The sequence below is a fragment of the Tupaia chinensis genome, unplaced genomic scaffold (assembly GCF_000334495.1).
Source record: "Tupaia chinensis unplaced genomic scaffold, TupChi_1.0 Scaffold142001_1, whole genome shotgun sequence".
In the NCBI taxonomy this organism is placed as follows: domain Eukaryota; kingdom Metazoa; phylum Chordata; class Mammalia; order Scandentia; family Tupaiidae; genus Tupaia; species Tupaia belangeri.
In genome coordinates, this window is record NW_006201854.1 from 55,187 (window position 1) to 74,709 (window position 19,523).

General features: G+C 39.5%; 1 long non-coding RNA gene across 1 annotated transcript in view; it reads left to right on the forward strand.

The window, feature by feature from the left end:
- LOC102496229 (uncharacterized) overlaps positions 1-19,523 on the forward strand; it is a 96,582-nt gene that overhangs the window by 54,812 nt on the left and 22,247 nt on the right. The window lies entirely within an intron of this gene.

Here is a 19,523-nt window from a genome sequence, read left to right on the forward strand (position 1 = left end):
CAATAAATGCATAAAAGAGATAGAAAACCTTTATCCATGGTGTGACTTTCTATGGTATAGTAGAGTAGGTTGGGTTTTTTGTTTTGCTTTATTTTGTTTTGTTTTCAGTTTTTTGCCATAGGGAGCATATGCTTGCTGGAGAGAGAGAGAGAGAGATGGTGAGCGGTAAAGTGAGAAATCACTCCCTAAGGGGGACCGTCACACCACAATCCCTTCTTCCTTTTCCTCCTGGGATTTTGGGCATGCACTCACACATACACACACACCTGGTATGATTTTCAAGCTATCGGGTCTGACACTCGAACCATAGCCAGCTACGTGGGAGTCTACTACATCACTTGGTGGCCTCAAGAGTTTGAGATCGAGAAAGACACTACATTGACATAACTTTTTTTTTGTTGTTTTGGGAGACGTTTTTGCCATAGGGTACATGTGCTCGCCAGACAAACAGAGAGAGACAGAGAGACAGAAAGTGAGAAATCACCGTCCAGGGGGCATGGCCAGGCCGCAATCCCTTCTCCTCCATTCTCCTCTTGGGATCCTGGGCACGCATGCACATGCACCCAGCATGAGTCTCAAGCCACTGGATCTGGGACTCAAACCGCAGTCGACTACATAGGAGTCCAGCAACATAGCCATGATGCTAACTGCTAGTCCCACAGTAACTTTTTTTTAGAAAAATTTTTGCTAAAGACTGTGTGTGCTCACCAGAGAGACAGACAGTGAAAAATCACCCACCCCTCCTGAGGGGATGGCTATGCTTCAATCCCCTCTCTTCCATTCTTCCTCTCTAGATTTTGGGCATGAGTTTTAAGTCGCTGGGTCCAGGACTCAAACCATATTTGACTATATAGGAGTCCAGCTACATAATCATTTCGCCATCTGCTGGTCCCAACACTCCTCACATGTTTATTTCAGTATATTATTATACTTGGTCTATATTATTTTGTACTGTTGCTAATATTGTAGTGTGTCTAATTTATAAATGAAACTTTAGCATAGGTTTGTATATATAGAAAAAAAAATCCAATATTTAAGGGTCAAGACTGTGTTTTCTTTTTTTGAGGTTTATGCCTCAGGGTACATGTGCTTTCTGGAGAGAGAGAAAAAGAAAGAGACAGTGAGAGGGAAAGTGAGAAATTATTCCCCAGGGGGGATGGTCATGTTGCAATCCTTTCTCCTCCATTCTTCTTTCAAGATCTTAGATACACATGCACACATGCCTGGCATAAGTTTTAAGCCACTGTTCCAGGACTTGAACCGTGGTCTTCCATGGGGGAGTCCAGTGACATAACCAATATGCCATCTGCTGAGTCAAGTGACATAACCAATATGCCATCTGCTGGTCTGAGACTGTGTTTTCAAGCATCTATAAGGCACCTTGGAATGTATAGGAAAGCATAAAAAAATATTCTGAGTCACTCATTACATCAGAGTGGCATCCAGAGATACATTGATTGGGGTATAATATGTGTACATGTTTCTATAAGTTTTATGAAATCAGGATTATAATGCACACATGTTCATGTAGTTTTTGTTTCACTTAATTTTATACTGTAAACATTTCCTCAGATCATTAAACATTCTTCAAAAACATAATTTGGGTTGACTCCATATCGATATTTAGAGCTGTATCACTAGATCTTTTTCTTTTTTTTTCTTTTCTTTCTTTCTTTATTATTATTTTTTTTTTGTCAGAGAGACAGTGAGAGAGAAAAAGAGAAATCACTCCCCTCCCCCCAAGGGGGATGGCCATCCCATGGTACCTTTTCCTCCATTCTCTTTCTCTTTCTGGGATTTTGAATATGTATGCATATGCATCTGGCATGATTTTTGAGCCACTGGGTCCAGGATTCAAACAGTGGACAGCCATGTGAAAGTCCAGTACCTTAACTACCATGAACAGCCATGTGAAAGTCCAGTACCTTAACCACCATGCCTGAATCATCTTTTTGTTGTTGGATATGACGGGGAGAAAGTCAAATAACAAGAAATAACTGGATTAAGGGAAGGAAGCTCCCTGTTCTAGCCCAAGGTCTGCCACTCAGTAAATCTCTCTCGTATGTCTCTGTTTGTCCATAGTTATCATTTCACAAATTACACAGCCACATCTGGAGTTTCCGTGAATCCATAGTGAGGGACTTGCCCAGGAAAGTGGAATTGCCTGGTGCTGCCTTAATGACTGTGTTGGTGAGGATTCCTATTGCTGATTTTCATCAGCACATGCACAGAAACCTCCCAGGAGGTGGGCTTTGTCCTTTTCTCCAAGCAGTGCTGGCATGGGCAGCACCATTCACAGGAAGCACCTCTGCTCCAATTGTCCTCCTGCATTGTCTGTCTTGATGAAAAATGACCAGTTATTATTTCTTACCGTTGGGCTTGGGAGGCTTGAAAGAAATCGGTAGCCACATAAAATAGCTGCTGTTATTGTAACAGCCTTTTCATTGATGGATTTAAGTGTGAGGTGTTTGGTATTGATCGTTAGCATCTGTCCTGGGGAGGCTGCGCTGTGGGGAAAGCAGTGATAATGGTGGGAACAGCACCACCAGGGGCTATCGCGTGCTGAGTGGTTTCCCTGGAGCTAGAGAAATAGCATGTTTGGGCTCCAGAGGCATCTTGCTTTGCAGAATAACCATGCACCTACAAAAGGTTGTTTTCAAAGATATCCTATAAAGCAAGAGCTGCTTTGTAACCCTATCACCTTCTAACTAGAGATATTTGAAATTTTCACTCCCAATTTGATATTCAGTTGGCTCCTAATTCTTTATCACTGAATATTTTTGGTCCCCCTCAGCTAGCAACACTTACAGGCAAAATGAGGTCCAACAACGAAGCTGTGTCTTAAGCGAATCCTGAAATGTAATAAAACACATTTTCATATGTGTATCCCCTTCCCTCCTTTCTCTGTCTTTTACATGTCCCTTTCCCCCCAGCTTTTGTACTTGATTTGTTCCTTGCCCTCTCTGCCTGCAGAAGACTAAACAAAAATTTAGTGTTTAATACATTTAAAATACCAAGTGTTAAGCATTGTGGGAAATCAGAATTTGACCATGACAGTCTTGGCCTTCAGGGAAACCCACTGATGTAAAATTTAGAAACATATGTTCTCCTCAATTAAAGAGTAAAACAAATCGGGAAGAAGTCAGAGAAAATACGGGGTAATAGATTAAGAGACAGAACCTTAAAGTGTTATAATGTAAAGAGATACTAGAACAGCCGCAGGTGAATTTTTATCATCTCACCTATGGAGGAACTTGAGCCCATGGACGTAGAGACCAGTCTGAGTCTCCTCATGACCAGATCTGTGTTTTGATTCATATTCATGAGGATTTTGTACCTGAAAAGTTCAGGGTTAGACCCTAGCTCAGCTACTTACTGGCTGCCAATATGCCTCACTTCGTTGAAGCTGTTTCTTATCCATGAAGGATGACCATGACTGTCACAGTGTAATCATGTATGCAGTGCATTTTGCTTGGTATTGCTCGACATCCACCCTCTATACTACCCCCGTCCATGCCACTGTTCTCCTTTGGAAAGTCACGGGCACTATTGTAAATCACACACCCTCTACTTAACATGTATATCCTCCCTCCTGTGAATCCAGATGGATGGAGAGACAGTTTGGGATGTTGTTTGGGTGTTTGTCTCAAATGCTAATGAGAGCTTACATTGGCAGAAGAAACAAACTCAGGCCAGTGGGGTTCTTGGAATATTACTTCTATTTGTTAAAAAAAGAGTCAATCCATCAACAGGACCTACTGAGAAAGCACATCACACACAGAGCTTTAGAGGCACAGATGTGCAAGCACTACTCTCTCACCGGGAGCCCTAGAACCATCATTTCCATCTCTGATCTAGAAGAAGCACCAGAGCCTTCTGATTCATACCCCTCCCTACCTCTATCTCCATCAAGCATAAACTTTTACATTTTGCAGTGCAGGGAGTGAAACTTATTTGCCTAATATTATATAGCAAACTGGTAGTGAAAACTACAGAAAAAAAAAATCTCACTTTCTGGAGCTCAGTGGAAGTCCTGTGTTTTTCAGTTTGCAGAACTTTCTGTGCTAAGAGATAGTCGCCCTGGGCATTCAGTAAGGCTGACCGTCTTCTTGCTAAATTTTCTTAGGACAGAGAGAGGAACATTTTCTTTTCTCAACAAAAACAAAATTCCATTGGTGATTAGGCAAGCGTGTAATGTGGAAATGGAGCCAGTGAGAAAGATCAAGAGTCAGGAACCGAGAATTCACAGACAGAGGCTGAGATACAAAGGCATAGAGAATGGAATCAGAAACTTGAACTGGAAAAGGAGAGAGGTGGCAAGAAACATGTTGAAACAAAGACGTAAGGGATTAGACACAAAAAGTACAAGTGGATGGTGAGAAAATGAGCCAGATGTTTAGCTAACATAAGAGAAAATCATAATGAGAAAAGAAAAAAATAAGCACCGATAACACAGAGGCCGGGAAAGCTAAGAATGAAAGGTCAGTAGTCAGGGAATTGTGTGGCTCTTAACAGCCAGCAGCCAGCAGCAGGGGGCATCAGAACTCCATGGATATTGAAAGAAGACAGAGGGAGCAAATATGAGAAGGGAACGGGAGGGAGCAAGAGCGAAATAAGAGAGAGTGAAAAGTGATGGTGAAATCTCCTTGTAACTTTGAGATCAGAGAGAAGAGTGAGCACCTATTTCTCAGGGTCCCCCGTTTAGTGGTACAAAAATCGCCACCCAGCATCTTTTTGCTCTGTATTCACATTGAAGGTGTGTAAGGGGTTGTTTAAAATAATGTGAACATTGAGCTGGTCCCATAGCCTGGTGGTTAGGGGAGCTAGATCTCACATGGCCAACTGTGGTTAGAATCCCAGCCCTGGCAGCTTGAAAAACATGCCAGGCATGTACGCATGTGTTCAAAAATTCTGACAGGATGGTGAAATTCAAGAGAAGGGGTTACAGTATGACCATGCTCCATTGGGAGGTGTTTTATTTCTCTCCCTCTGTCTGTCTTTCTCTAGAGAGTGCATATGCCCTCTGATAATTAAAATAGTAACATTAAAGCCTTCCAAAGAAAATGGATCCAAGGGACACGGCTGCACTTAGGCCAGCTGAGTGACACCAAGGTACTATGTTAGGCAGAATTCATTCACTGTAAATGGCCATTATAACTGGAACTAGATTTTTCAAACATCTTCCTCTACTTTATCTTGACCAAAAAGAGAATTATTAGGAGCATACAGGATAGGTCACAGATAAAGAGGTGATGGAAAAATGAGCCTTGGTAGCCTTGGTAAGAAAAGATGAAAGGACTGGTGCCAGAACACTGTTTTTTGTTTTGTTTTGTTTTGTTTTCCTGTTTTTTTTTTTTTTTATCATTTTCCTTTATTGTCTTTGCTAGGTCTGTCTTATTTGCTCAGCCTTTTCTATGAAGCTCCCAATTTATGTGGGGTCTGTTCCTCAATCTTTGATTAGCAATCAAGAGAAAAATCTCACTTCCTATCTCAATTAAAAAAAAACATTCAGAGGAAGGTTCTGGCTGACTCAGCTTGAATCACGTGTCCATACCTTGCACCAATCACAGTCATCAGGGGAGTGGTATATTTTGATTGGCTCAGCCTAAGTGACACGCTCACTCTTTTTTTTTTTTTTTGGAGAGGTTTTTGCTATAGGGCGCGTGCGCTCGCCAGACAGACAGAGAGAGACATAGAGACAGAAAGCGAGAAATCACCCCCCAGAGGGGATGGTCACCGCGCAGTCCCTTCTCCTCCATTCTCCTCTCAGGATCTTGGGCACACACACACACGCGCCCGGCATGAGTTTTAAGCCACCGGGTCCAAGATGCAAACCGTGGTCGACTATGTGAGAGTCCAGCAACATAACCATTACGCTAACTGCTGGTTCCCTGACATGCTCACTCTTGTGCAGGCTTGGATATGAGAGTATAAGAGTCTGCTGTTAGAAGAGATTAGAAACATGTTCTCTGAAGCTTACCAAGTAGGTCTAAGCACATCTTGAAGAGGTGAATTAGTTACTCTAAGTTCCTCTTCCTCTTTTGCCAATGACACCTGTCTTTTCCACTTGCAGGAGAATCACGGTGGTATGATTGGCACACAGAGCAAATCACAATGCTTCTTACTAGCAGGTATGCAGACATTCACTCAGATGAACTGGACCAAATGTGAGAGCTAGGAGATTTGGGTGCTAATTTTGACGGTGACATAAACCAACCATATGCATTTGGGTAGGTCCTTTCTCTCTCTTATGTTAAATATCATAAACTGTGAAATAAAGGGCTTAGATTAAATCAGTTTTTTTTTTTCACATCTCTGTGGTCATTAGGCCCCTTTGAGAGACAGAAGAAAGACAGCTTCTTTTATTGTCCTCTCAACGTCAGAAAACGCATAAATGTTCTATAAGTCTAACTATAGACCCCAGTGTAAGGTTCCCCGGACTGGATCGTCTTCAAGGTGATAGCCAGCACTACCCAGTTAATGAGAAAGTGAGACTGCAATCTCAGTCGTCTCAAAGACAACTCTGTATCAAGCAGTTGCATCTCTCTGGTTTAAATCCCTTTCATGGAAATATCATGTACATTGCTCATTATCGCCCTCTTCTGGCCTACTTTTCTCTTCTCTTTTCTCCTGCCACCTCCTCATCTCTTCTGCTACAGGTAGTCAAGTGTGGTATGATTGAAGTTTCTTTCCCATCTGTGATAGCGGCAGGAAGTGTTGCTATCAGGGAAATAGATGGGACATATATCATCTCTTATCTGCATCTCCAAGAACTTAAATGATGTTTTTCCCCAACCAAAATAAATCAAAGGAGAAGAGTTTTAATTGTAGTCACCAGGTGGTGAATTCAATACATCCACATGAGCCTGTGTGTTGGCGGTGTTGTCAGAAGAGTGTGTCTCTCCAGACAGGAGGATAATGGGATTGCGAGAGGCTGGAAAGGGAGAACTCTGGGGACTATAACAGCAGCTCCCTGGTGGGAAAGAAACCACCAGGCAAGGCCTGTTAAATATAAAGGCTAGAGAAGTATTGCCTTGTGTCAGGTTGTCTCCACTCATGCTCCATCGCAAATAGTTTGCCCAGGAGACTCATGGGGTTGTTCTCACAGACATTGCCCATGCAAGTCAGGGCGGGTCCTATGCATCAATAATTCTCCCCTGAGCAGTCAGTTTGGAGCAGTGGACAGCACTCTAAATTAGGCTTCAGGGAAGTCTGGACTTATGTCCCTTTTTACTGTTAATGGATGTTTTTCGATTAATGAATATTTACTGGGTGCTTAGTATGTGCCAGATACTTTTCTAGAGAGTAGAGACGCATTAGCAAGAAAATGGAGATTTAAAGCCAAGTTAAACATACACTTAACCTATAATCTCGAAATTCAATCTATAGGTATTTGCCTAACAGAAAAGAAAATATATGTTTATGAAAAGACTTGTTCATAGTGGATTTATTCATAATAGCCTCAAATTGAATACAACTTAGTAATGAAAACTAACAAATGACTGATCTTCAGAAGAACAAGTATGTATCTCAAAAATATATTGAATGAAAGCAGTCAGACACAAAGAAGTACACATTGTATGAGTCCATTTCTATGAATTCTAGAAAAATCAAGGCTGATTTATTGTAACAGAAATCATATCAGTTTATTGCCTGGGATGGAGAATAGGTCATAGAGAATTATTCGGAGTGACAAAAATATCCTATATCTGATTGCAGCATATTTATTTGTCAAAACAATCCAACTGTGCATTAAAATGAATATGTTATAATTTTATATAAAATGTAATTTGTTATCACTGGGAAAAAGGGAGAGATTTATTTTTAGTCCACGTAGAGACTGTGTACTAGTGTTGACAAAATACAAACAAATTTGAAGCTAATTTAACAGAGTAGCAGGTAGTAATAGGTAGGAAGATAAAAATCCTAGTATAAGGGTTGAGTGAAAGGCAGGAGAGGTAAAGTTGCCTTTTCCTGTGGAGTGATCAGAGAAAGTCTCTCTGATTAGCTAGCATTTGAGAAGATCTGAATCAAGTGGAAATGTGAGTCTGTGGCTATCTGAGGAAAGGCCTTCTGTACCCAGGGAGGAACAAGAACAAATGGCAACACATTTGTCCTGGTCAAGGAAAGGCAAGTCTGAGCCTGTGTGGCTGAGCCGAGCAAGAAAAGGAAGCATGAGTCCAAGTCTTAGAGGGAGAGACAAATCCAAACATGCGTACCTTGGATGGCCTTACTTGGATTTTCGTGTTTGTTCTGAGTGTGGTGAGAGCCACTAAGATATTTTGACTTGAGGACTGACACAGGCTGACTAAGGTTTCAAAGTCTTCACTTTCCAAGGAGAGGTACTAGATGTGAATAGAGAAACCATATGGGAGGCTTCTGCAATCATCTAGGCAAGATAGAATGAATTTTAAAATAATGAGTTGTCTTTTTCATGAGCGTGTGTGTGTGTGTGTGTGTGTGTGTGTGTGTGTGTGTGTGTGTGTGTGTGTGTGTGTGTGTGTGTGTGTGTGTGTGTGTGTGTGTGTGTGTGTGTGTGTGTGTGTGTGTGTGTGTGTGTGTGTGTGTGTGTGTGTGTGTGTGTGTGTGTGTGTGTGTGTGTGTGTGTGCGCGCGCGTGTATGAGAGAGAGCTCACCCTCGGTAAGGTCTTGATACTACAGCCCACTCCCATCCACAGTCAGCTCCAGATCACGGGCTTGCATGTGCTGGCATCCTCTGGGAGGTATCCAGACACAAACCTGTGTGGGTCACTTCACAGAGTGTCATGTTTTACTACTGTACCACCAACCAGTCCTGAGATATGCTTCAATTTAACTAGAATATATAGTAAGATTCTGGATGTATTTTCATGATAGAATTAACTGAATTTTAGATGAGCTTAAAAAGGGGGTGGGAAGGCATGAAAAAAAGAAAGCAGTCAGGGAATGCCTCCCTCCCTTGTTATGCCAAACAAGTGGAAGGACTGAGTTCCCATTCTCATTCCAGTCTCTTTATCTCTGTCATAGTATTAAATCCTGCTTTACAGAGTCCTGTGTGGAGTCAGAGGATATAGGAGGCGTGCCTAATTTAGGAGAAATGGAATGTTTTAGTAGATATTTGTTTTTCATTAATGAATTGAAAAAACTATTTTCTTTTATAGAGGATTTCCTATTTGATTGTGTCAGTGATTATCAGTACCAGATATCTGAGTGCACCATTACCCATTCTACATAACTAATTGGCTTTTAGCAAAGTGAAATAGTTTGCTCAATGTCAAATATTGTTTCGAAGAGTTAGACTCCAATCTAGGCCTCTGTGTGTGTGTATCTGAAGTTTTTTGCCTTCGGGCATGTGTGCTTGCTAAGGAGATAGAGATGAGAGAGAAAGAGAGAGAGAGAGAGAGAGAGAAGGAAAGTGAGAGATCACCTCCTGGGGAGATGGTCATGCAGCAATCCCTTCTCCTCCATTCTCCTCCCAGAATCTTGGGCACACACATACATACACCTGGCATGAGTTTCAAGCAACCAGGTCTGTAACTCAGACCATTGTTGACCATGTGGGAGTCCAGCTATGAACCTGCTATGCCATCTGCTGGCCCCCAATCTAGGTCTCTTAATGTTGTATAAAATAAACCTTCATGCTCTGATTCTATACCTCTTGCCCTCTCTATATTTCCAGTTTTTTTTAAATTTAATTTTTTTTTACAAGTATAGTTCAATTTAAACCAATATTTCTCAACAATAGACTTTCTCAAACCATGATACTAGGGAAAAGATCCATAGGCCACAGTAACTTTATTCCATGCCTTCTATTCTTCAGAGAAAAATCTTATAAATAGTAGCTAAAAAAACAAACAAACAAACAAAAACATCTTTTAACGCAATAAGTAAAACCCCAGAATTTTTGTGGCATAGTATTATCATGTATTTATAGACTCATTAAAAAGTTGTTTTTATTATTCCTGATTTACAAATGAGAATGAAGCTTTCAAATCTTAGATAACATATAAGGTCAAACCTCTAGGTGTCCTAAGATTCCCTAATTCAGTCTGAGTAGAAAACTGTTACCTGTTAAACAATATGGCCACTGGGCACTGCCTCATCCCCAGATGAAATCTAAACACGGAAGTGAAGCAGCAAGCAGTCATGGCATCCTTAGGTGCAATGCAGCCCAAGAATGTTGGAGAGTGTGTAATGAAGAAACCAGTGAGTCTTGAAGGTTCCAAGAAAGTCTCATGTTTGCAGCTCACTGCAGTAAGGTCAAGAGTTGGAGCAAAGGAAAATCTCGTGAATTCTGAGCCTTCAGTACTGAGGCCAGGGGGAATTCTCATAGCTGGCTAAAAGTGAGTAGTTGCTCAGCTCGGATTTGGAGCTTTTCACTGCTTTTGTGGAGACGCCATTAGGCAAATGAGCGAGTCTGAGGGAGGCCGATAAGGCTCAGGGAGAGAATGTGTGAGTCTTCCCAGAGAAGGTCCTTTGAAGCAGCCACAGAACAGTAAAGCTGCTGGCCTGAGATAGGAAAGGCCTTGAAAAGTAACCAAATGAAGGCCTCTTCCCTAATTCTTTGGAGCTGAATTTTATCAGGAAGGCCACTGGTGTTTCCAGAAAGCTGTAATCGCTCAAGGTAGGACACAAACTCTCAGGAAGCCTGCAGTTGCTGACGAGGCCTAAATGCTCAGGATCCTGTCTAAAGACATGTCTCTCACTATGAGGCCTGTCTGTTCAGTTCTCACAGCTTCCTTAGTTTCCCAAGCATCTGGACAATCAGAGAATCATGCATGCCAAGTACTATTTCTTTTGCCCAGGACTCCTTGGGGAGAACAGTGCTGGCTACACCTGTCTTCACCATGCCTGCTTCAACAAGGATGCATTAAGGGACATGATCACTTGCCCGTTTTGTCCTTTGGGAGGAATGATTGAAAACCTTGAACTGACTTCTCAAAATTTTCTGTCTTTCAAAGTTTTTTTTTTTTGTTTGTTTGTTTTTTTTTTTTTCCCTTTGAGCACTGGAAAGAATATCATTTTGGGAACACATTATTCTAGCTCCAGTTCTGGTTCTTTATTTACATTTTGCCTAACTACTGTAACTACTGGCTCTAAACTGGAGTTCAGTTTTCTCATTCCTGAAACAGAGACTGTAAGCTTAATTTATAATGTTATAAAAAGATCGAATTCAATACAATTTGAAGGTAGTCTAAATAATGTCTAGGATATATACTTGTAGCTTTAGTGATCTTTGACTTCTTTTCTTCCTCAGATGTATCAGGCTTTTTTGTTTCCAAAACTTCTGAGTCCTGAGTTCATGATTTCTGCTCCTCACACTTCAGCACGTTCCTTCTTCCCGCTCTCTGTGACTCATCTTTCCCATTTAAGTTTACACAAGATTTCCTCTGGGAAATCTTGCTTGATCATTGCCATCGCTAGGCTCCCAAAGCATTCTGTTATTTTTTCCCCCTCATTATAGCTCATTATTAAAGCGGTAATTTACTTGGTTATCTTCTCCACAAGATGCAATTTATGAAAGCAAGTGTTGTATCTGTCATAGACTGACGTCAGCGTCCCTTGTTTTCTTAGTTAACAGAACTTTTTCATGCTTTGTTTGCTATGTCAACCTTTGATTCTCTTAATTAAGTCATCAGTGAATGTCCTTATAAAGTAAGATGAACTCATCAGATTATACAGATAGAGAACTGACATTGAAAGAGGTTAAAAATCTTATGCTCATCAGATTCTACAGATAAAGAACTGACATTGAAAGAGGTTAAAAATCTTACTCAAATGATATGAGTTATTAGATACTGTCTATAAATTTGAATCCGGTTCTGTCTAATTCCAAATAATGATGATAAATATTCACTAAAATTTTAAGTGTCACAAAATATACACTATGTTTACACTACAACTATGTAATATCAGTACTATCAACATTTTCGTTCTATACACATGGCAGTATTGTTCTAGTGAAGTTAAAGAACTCGCAGAAGGACACATGGAGAGTGGGTTGTGGATCCATGATTATACTTGACTTTTTCAGACTTTGCAGTCAATGTGCCTCATCTGTGACTCACGTTGTCTAATGTAATTCTCATATAATTTTTCTTTTCTTTTTTATTTTTTGGAGAGGTTTTGCTATAGGCAATGTGTGCTCACCAGAAAGACAGAGAGAGACAGAGAGAAAGAAAGTGAGAAATCACCCCCCAAGGGGAATGGCCACGCCACAATCCCTCCTTCTCCATTCTCCTCTCCAGATCCTGGGCATGTACACACATGTGCCCGGCATGAGTTTAAGCCACTGGTTCCAGGAATCAAACCACGGTCAACTACATGGAAGTCCAACGACCTAGCCATTATGCTAACTGCTGGTCCTGTCTCATATAATTTTTAAAAGTTTCAGTAACTCCATTGCACCAAAAATTTTTTTCTATGCTCCGTCCATGATTTTGTTCTCTTAATTAACAAATAAACTAATTTTATCTTATGCCATTATGCATTGATAAGAATTTCCTGCTCAATATTGCTATAAACAAAGTTTTTGGAACTTGAATGTGGTTGCCAAGACATTTAAAAGTTTTAACAAGAATTTTATGAAATGAGAAATTTCCGGCTAAAAGTAAACAACAGAAAGTGGACCCATCATATCTGTCCAAAGGTTAACTCTCAAGTTTTATTAAAATCTTATATTCAGAGAAGAGGATGGCAAAGTATAACTAAGAGTGTTGTAACTATTATATTTAAAGAGAGTTTGAAGGGCTTTCTGTTGTTAACTAACAGAAGAAAAGTGGTTTTATATGTCAAAGTGCATACTTGTGTGAAACTGTGAGTTTAGTGATGTGAGGAATTAGTGGGAGGTATGAAGAAGCAGGTGTTTTCTTAAAATAAGGAAATACTTTACATAAATTGGAGCACCTACTTCATAGTAAAATAGCATTGGCTTCTGATGTCGTGATCATCTTAGGGCTGGGAGTATTCAAGAAGTTGCTTAAAATACTATCGATGAGAGTCTCGGCCATGCTATAGGCTGCTCTTTAGTTTGTTGTTTCCTTGGCTCTGCAAAAAAAATGTTTTAGTTTGATATAATCCCACTTTTCTATTTTTGCATTTTTTTGCTTATGCTTTTGTTGTTATATCCAAGAAGTCATCTGCAAAACCAATGTCAACAAGTTTTCCCCTATGTCTTCTTCAAGAGTTTTATAACTTGAGGTCTTAGATTTACATCATGAATCCACTTTCAGCTGAATTTTTGTGCATGACATAAGCTAAAGTTACAACTTCATTTTTTCTCTTACATGTGAATATCCTGCTTTCCCAAGACTATTTACTTAACATATCATCCCCCCCCCCCGTCATATATTCTTGGCACCTTGACAAAGGTCAGTTAATTGTATGTTTTATAACTTGAGGTCTTAGATTTACATCATGAATCCACTTTCAGCTGAATTTTTGTGCATGACATAAGCTAAAGTTACAACTTCATTTTTTCTCTTACATGTGAATATCCTGCTTTCCCAAGACTATTTACTTAACATATCATCCCCCCCCCCCGTCATATATTCTTGGCACCTTGACAAAGGTCAGTTAATTGTATGTACATGGGTTTCACCATTTACTTAACATATCATCCCCCCCCCATCATATATTCTTAGCACCTTGACAAAGGTCAGTTAATTGTATGTACATGGGTTTATTTCTAGGCTGCCTACTCTGTTCCAATGGTGTGTGTGTGTCTGTGTGTGTGTGTGTGTGTGTGTGTGTGTGTGTGTGTGTATGCCAATACCATGCTGTTTTGATTACTATAGCTTTGTAATATATTTTCAAATCAGAAAATATGATGCTTTCAGTTTTATTCTTGCTTAAAATTTCTTTGACTGTTTGGAGACTTGTTTGGTTCTGTATAAATTTTAGAACTTTTTTTTTTCTATTTCTGTAAAAAACGTCATTGGGATTTTGGCAGAGATCACACTGGATTTGTAGATTGCCAGGGAAGTATGGATGTTTTAGGAATATTAATGAATGCATGTTTTGTTTTACTTTCTCTAGTTCTTCAATATCTAGTTACTTTTCCTTTGATTCCCATGGCCCATATCTTCAGCTAAGTGAATGATTTAAGGCAAGTGGTTTTATGCATTTTAGGTTACAGTGTTTTTATTCTTAAAAAGGAGAACATTCTTGTTCTATGTATGGCTTGGAGTCATTGAAAGTAAAATAGGATAATCTAGAAATTGTTAATAGTTGGGACCAGCAGATGGTGTAATGGCTATGTTGCTGGACTCCTATGTAGTCTACTGCAGTTCAAGTCCTGGACCTGATGGCTTAAACTCACACCAGGCACATGTGCGCACATACCCAATATCCTGAGAGGAGAATGGAGGAGAAGGGATTGCAGTGTGGCCATCCCTCATGAGGGGAGTGATTTCTCGCTTTCTGTCTTTCTGTCTCTTTCTGTCTTTCTGGCAAGTACACACACCTTATAGCAAAAACAAAACAAAACAAAACAAAAATAAACAAACAAAAAACTTTCAAAACATAGTTAACAATAATAAATATTATGAAATTTTAGTAACTTTTTACATCAAGCATCAAAAGGATATTCTAGAGCCAGCAAGCGATGTGGAGGTTAAGGTGTTGGACTCCCACATGGCTGACTGTGGTTTGAATCCCAGCATGGAGGCTTGAATGTTATGCCAGGTGCATCTGTGTGCATGCCCAAAATCCCAAGAGGAGACTGGAGGGGAAAGGATTGCAGCATCACCATGCCCCCTGGAGGGTGATTTCTCACTTTCTCTCTCACTGTCTCTCTTTGTCTCTCTCCAGCAAAGGCATACACTGTATGATAAAAACAAAGAAACAACAAAGGACATTCTAAGCAATTGTATTTCCTGAACACTAAACCCTCATAAAAGAATTATGAAGTACTTTATTTATTTATTTTTTTGAGAGGTTTTTGCTATAGAGTGTGTGCACTCGCCAGACAGAGAGAGACAGAGAGACGGAAAGTGAGAAATCACCCCCCAGGGGGGATGGCCACGCCACAATCCCTTCTCCTCCATTCTCCTCTCGGGATCTTGGGCACGCACGCACACGCACCCGGCATGAGTTTAAACCACCGGGTCCGGGACGCAAACTGCGGTCGACTATGTGGGAGTCCAGCGACATAGCCATTACGCTGACTGCTGGTCCCATGAAGTACTTTAACATAGGAGTCCTGGACACAGTTTAGATTTTGAAATGCTACATTTTCTGAAATATGTAATTGATTTATTAGACAAAAGAGTAGATAGCTGAAGCTAAGACTGTTACAGCAAATTAAGTTGCTTTAATTGCCATACTACAGTAGAGACTTCACTCCATCCTGTGCTGACCAATATCAAATAGTGTAAGAACACTCAGATATCATTTAAATTTGTAATGTACCCCATATTTTGATTATTCAACCACTTTCTGTTCACTAAAATCCTATTACATTCCCTAAGGAAAATATTTGAGGAAAACAAGGAATAATAGAATAGTATTATCATTTATTAAGTTTCTCCTCTCCCCCACTTAATCTATACCAAATGTCCTCTATAACTGAAACTGACGGGCTAAAGGATGTACAAACACAAGAGATGGGTGTGAATGCCAGATGTGGTGTGTGTGGAGGAGTGGGGCCTGGGGAAAGACATTTGGAGGAGGGATACAAAGACAGCATTGTTGAGACAGGGAGGTAGTATTGTTATATTTTGATCAACTGGACCAGGGAGAAATGTTCACATATTGAAATGATCACCTTGTAAGCTAAATAGTGTGATTGAATGTATTAAAAAATGTAAATAAAATTAAAAAAAGAAAGAAGTATGCCACCTGCTGGCCCTTGAAACTTAAAATTTGTATCTGTTGTTTAAAAATGGTCAGGATTTGTTATTTTATAATAAAGCCTTGAGTAAAAAAATTTTAAAAAAAGTATCTCCTCTGTCTTATCATTGTATGTATGATGGTTCACTAACTATTATTAATGAAGGTGTTGTGGATGAGCATACCTTAACTTGCTGCTCCTTTTAGAAAGGCTCAGCTTGTTAGCGTCAGATCACAGATTCAAACTTAGGTCTTCTAATCCTCAAGGAGTAGAACCCATTTCTAACGATCTGACAATGTTGTTTAGAAGGTCTGATCTAACCGGCTGTCCCCAGCCTTACAGTATACAATACTACTTCTCCAAACAGCAAAGGCCTTTGAGATATTACCCATTTGTAGCAAAGAGATCTCAAGAGAGAGAGCATGAGGTTGTCACTGTGAGGAAAAGGAATCATATGGAACTCCCTGGAGGTGGTAGGAAGCCAGAGATGACGCTCAGTGATCCAGTTTGTGTTACAGAGGCTAACTTAGGAGCAGTTAAGACAGTATGAAAGTTCCCTTCTGTTCCTTGTCATCAATAATCCAATTTCTACACAGTATCTGCAACTTTTTCTTCCTTTTCACTGCGTTGGAGAAAAGCAAACCAGAAAAACATTTCTGAATAGAGAGCTCTGCTAGTTCTATCGGCCACATATATATTTCACTTCTTAAAAGCTGCCGACAAACAGCAAGATTCATTTTAGCACCGGTATACCATAAATTTATTTGCTTGCTAATGCAACCTCCCCAGTTCATGTTTTTGCTAACTAGGAGCATCAAAATGTCAATCTGTCCTTAGGGGTGTATCAACCTCCTGATCCGAACTTGGTAACAAGATTAGAATGTGGCTTGCAAAGAGCATGTGATGCCTCAAGAATTGAGACATGTTGGAATCTTTAATATCAGAGCATCCTACAGCAATAGGACAAAAACTGTAGAATCATGAGCTAATAAACTTAGAGGAAGATGAAACCTTAGGGTTTATTCTGTCTTATTTTGTTTCTTTGGAAAAGCTTTTGTTGTTATGCTTCTTTTGGTAGCTTCCTTTTATATACTACTGATATTGAGGGATAGATGGATTCAAAGTCTGACATTCACTTAATGTGATAATGGACATTCTCGTGTACTGGAAGACAGAAATAGGAGGAAGAGAATGAATAAAGTGGAGTAATTTAATTTGGCATCGAGAAGCCCTTGGTACAAAACAAAGACATAAATATGGACATGATTCTGTCACTATTATTAAAGCAGGATTTGTTGTGCTGCTTGTTTGTGTATGTGTGTTTGCCTGTCTCTTTCTTAGTTTTGCTTTTCCTTTGGAGTACAGCCCCTTTCTATCTATCTATGTTGTTTAGAAAGTCTGATCTAACCTGCTGTCCCCAGCCTCACAATTGACTTATTTTATCTCCTTGGCCACAGTCCATGAGTAAATATGGCATCCCCCATCAGTCAACTGAAAGTGGGCACTGGACTTTACTAAACTATATAGAAAAGAGGTGGGTTTGTTTGTTTGTTTTTCCCTAAAGTCACTGGTCTAGTAAGATAATAGCCTGTTATGGTAGTGACTGTCTGGTCACCTAATAACAAAATCCATCAACTAAGGACGATGCTATAGAACCAAGATGCTCAGAGATAAAAACATGATGAAGTGAAGATAAGGGGACCCTATCTTCCTCAGACCACTGTGGTGAGGAAGGGGTGTGAAAAGGTCAGGTAAATTTTCAGTGAATAGAAACCCTCCAAGAAGTTGATGAGTTGCACAACTAAGAGGCTGCTAAAAGTTAAACATGAAACTAGTATGTGATCTAACCATTTAAATTCTAGGAATTACTCAAGAAAAACTAGGGCATATATCCATATAAAGACTTCCATGCAACTTTTCACAACATCTTTAGTTATATATCCACAAAACAAGAAGCAAATGTTTATTGGTAGATGAATGAATTAAAAATATTATGTTTTTTCAAAATAAACTATAATATTGTTCACCCATTTAAAGGAATACATTACTGATACACATAACATGAGTGAATCTTAAATAATTATGCTGAACTGAGTTAAACAGACAAAAATGATAACATCCATGGTTCCATTTATAAAATTCTCCAAAATAATGCAAACTGACCAGTAGACACACAAGTAGCTCAGTGGTTGCCTGCGTCTGGTGGTCAGGGGAAAGCTTGAGTAAGGATGTGGTTTATGAAGGAATATTAAACTTATGAAGTGATACATATGTTTATTTTATGATTATAGATTATGATGATGCTAATGCATATGTCAAATATATGAAATATGGTAATATAATAATTGTATAATTTAAATAGGTATACTTTATTTATGTCAATTTGCTTCAATATAACTGTTAAACATAAGGGAAGCCAGTGTTGGCCTGGATCCCCAAGAAGGTCTCACCAACAGTTGATCCCTATCAATTATCAGTCTTTCCACAACAATGTCATACTGGAAAGTATTGCAAGGTTTAGTTGCTTATACGTGGACTATGTATTGTCACAATGAGTGGTCTGTGGATTGGAGGCACCCTGCTTGCTTAGGCTGAACTCTAGGACCCGGGCAGCAGGTCAGGTTCAGCCTGTTTCATGTGTTTCTCATTCTTACAGCATCAGCTGCCCAGGCAATGAATTTTACCCTATGAATCCCAGTATGGAGCCAGGCAGATGGGCAATGGTTACCTGAGTATATTCTTTACATGCGGTGTCACAAGAATGTGGGAGTTCTCGGCAAATGGGATAAGCATGTATATAGACTCTGCATATTTGTCAATGTTCAATTGGCCATACCAACTCATGATTAACCCCAGCTTCAGTAGAGTACAGAATAGACTCAAACATAATGCTTGGGAAAAGGAAGTTAACATTGGTTGAACAATAATTTTGACTATCACAGGTATGTATCATAAGTTAAAAAGAAAATTTTCAAATGTTAGAACACTGGGGTATTCGGGATTTTTTTGCTACGACACGCGACTCCTTGCGCATCCTAAAGATAACATCAGATGTGTACCAAAATCTAGTGGCATTTGGAAGTTTTAGTGTCCTCAGAGAAAAAAATTTACTTGACCCTCTTTGAATTAAATTTTGTTATGTGAGTTGAAAGTATCCTTACTAATATAATCATGTGAAACTATAACAAGCAAAAATGAAGAGGTCAGTAAAACAAACATCTACATTAGTTGAACATCTACTATGCATCAATCACTACCCATTAGTTATTTCATTTATGCCTCATTACCATATAATGAAGCTGGTATTCTACACTATAATTTTATTGAGGAAACTGAAGTTAAATGTCTCAAGAAAAACACAGAACTGAGACACAAACTCAAGTCAATCAAAACTAAGACGTAACCTCTTTCCAATTTACTCTATTTCAGCTCATAAGACATTCAAGAAAAAATGGTATCAGAAGCATTTATATATTTCTATTTCCCTAAAGCTGCAACTCATTTCTTTCTGAGAGATCAACATCTATTCTGTATTTATTCAACAATCTTTCTGGACTATTGTCACAGCTTAGCTACCTTAGACCTGACTATCATTATTCATTGTGAACATTGTGGTTCACATTGAAAAACAGTGGATGTACTTTCCAGAAATGAGGGATTTAATCCCTGGTCTTCCATTTAGTGCCTGTGAGACCTTTGGAAAAAATATAAG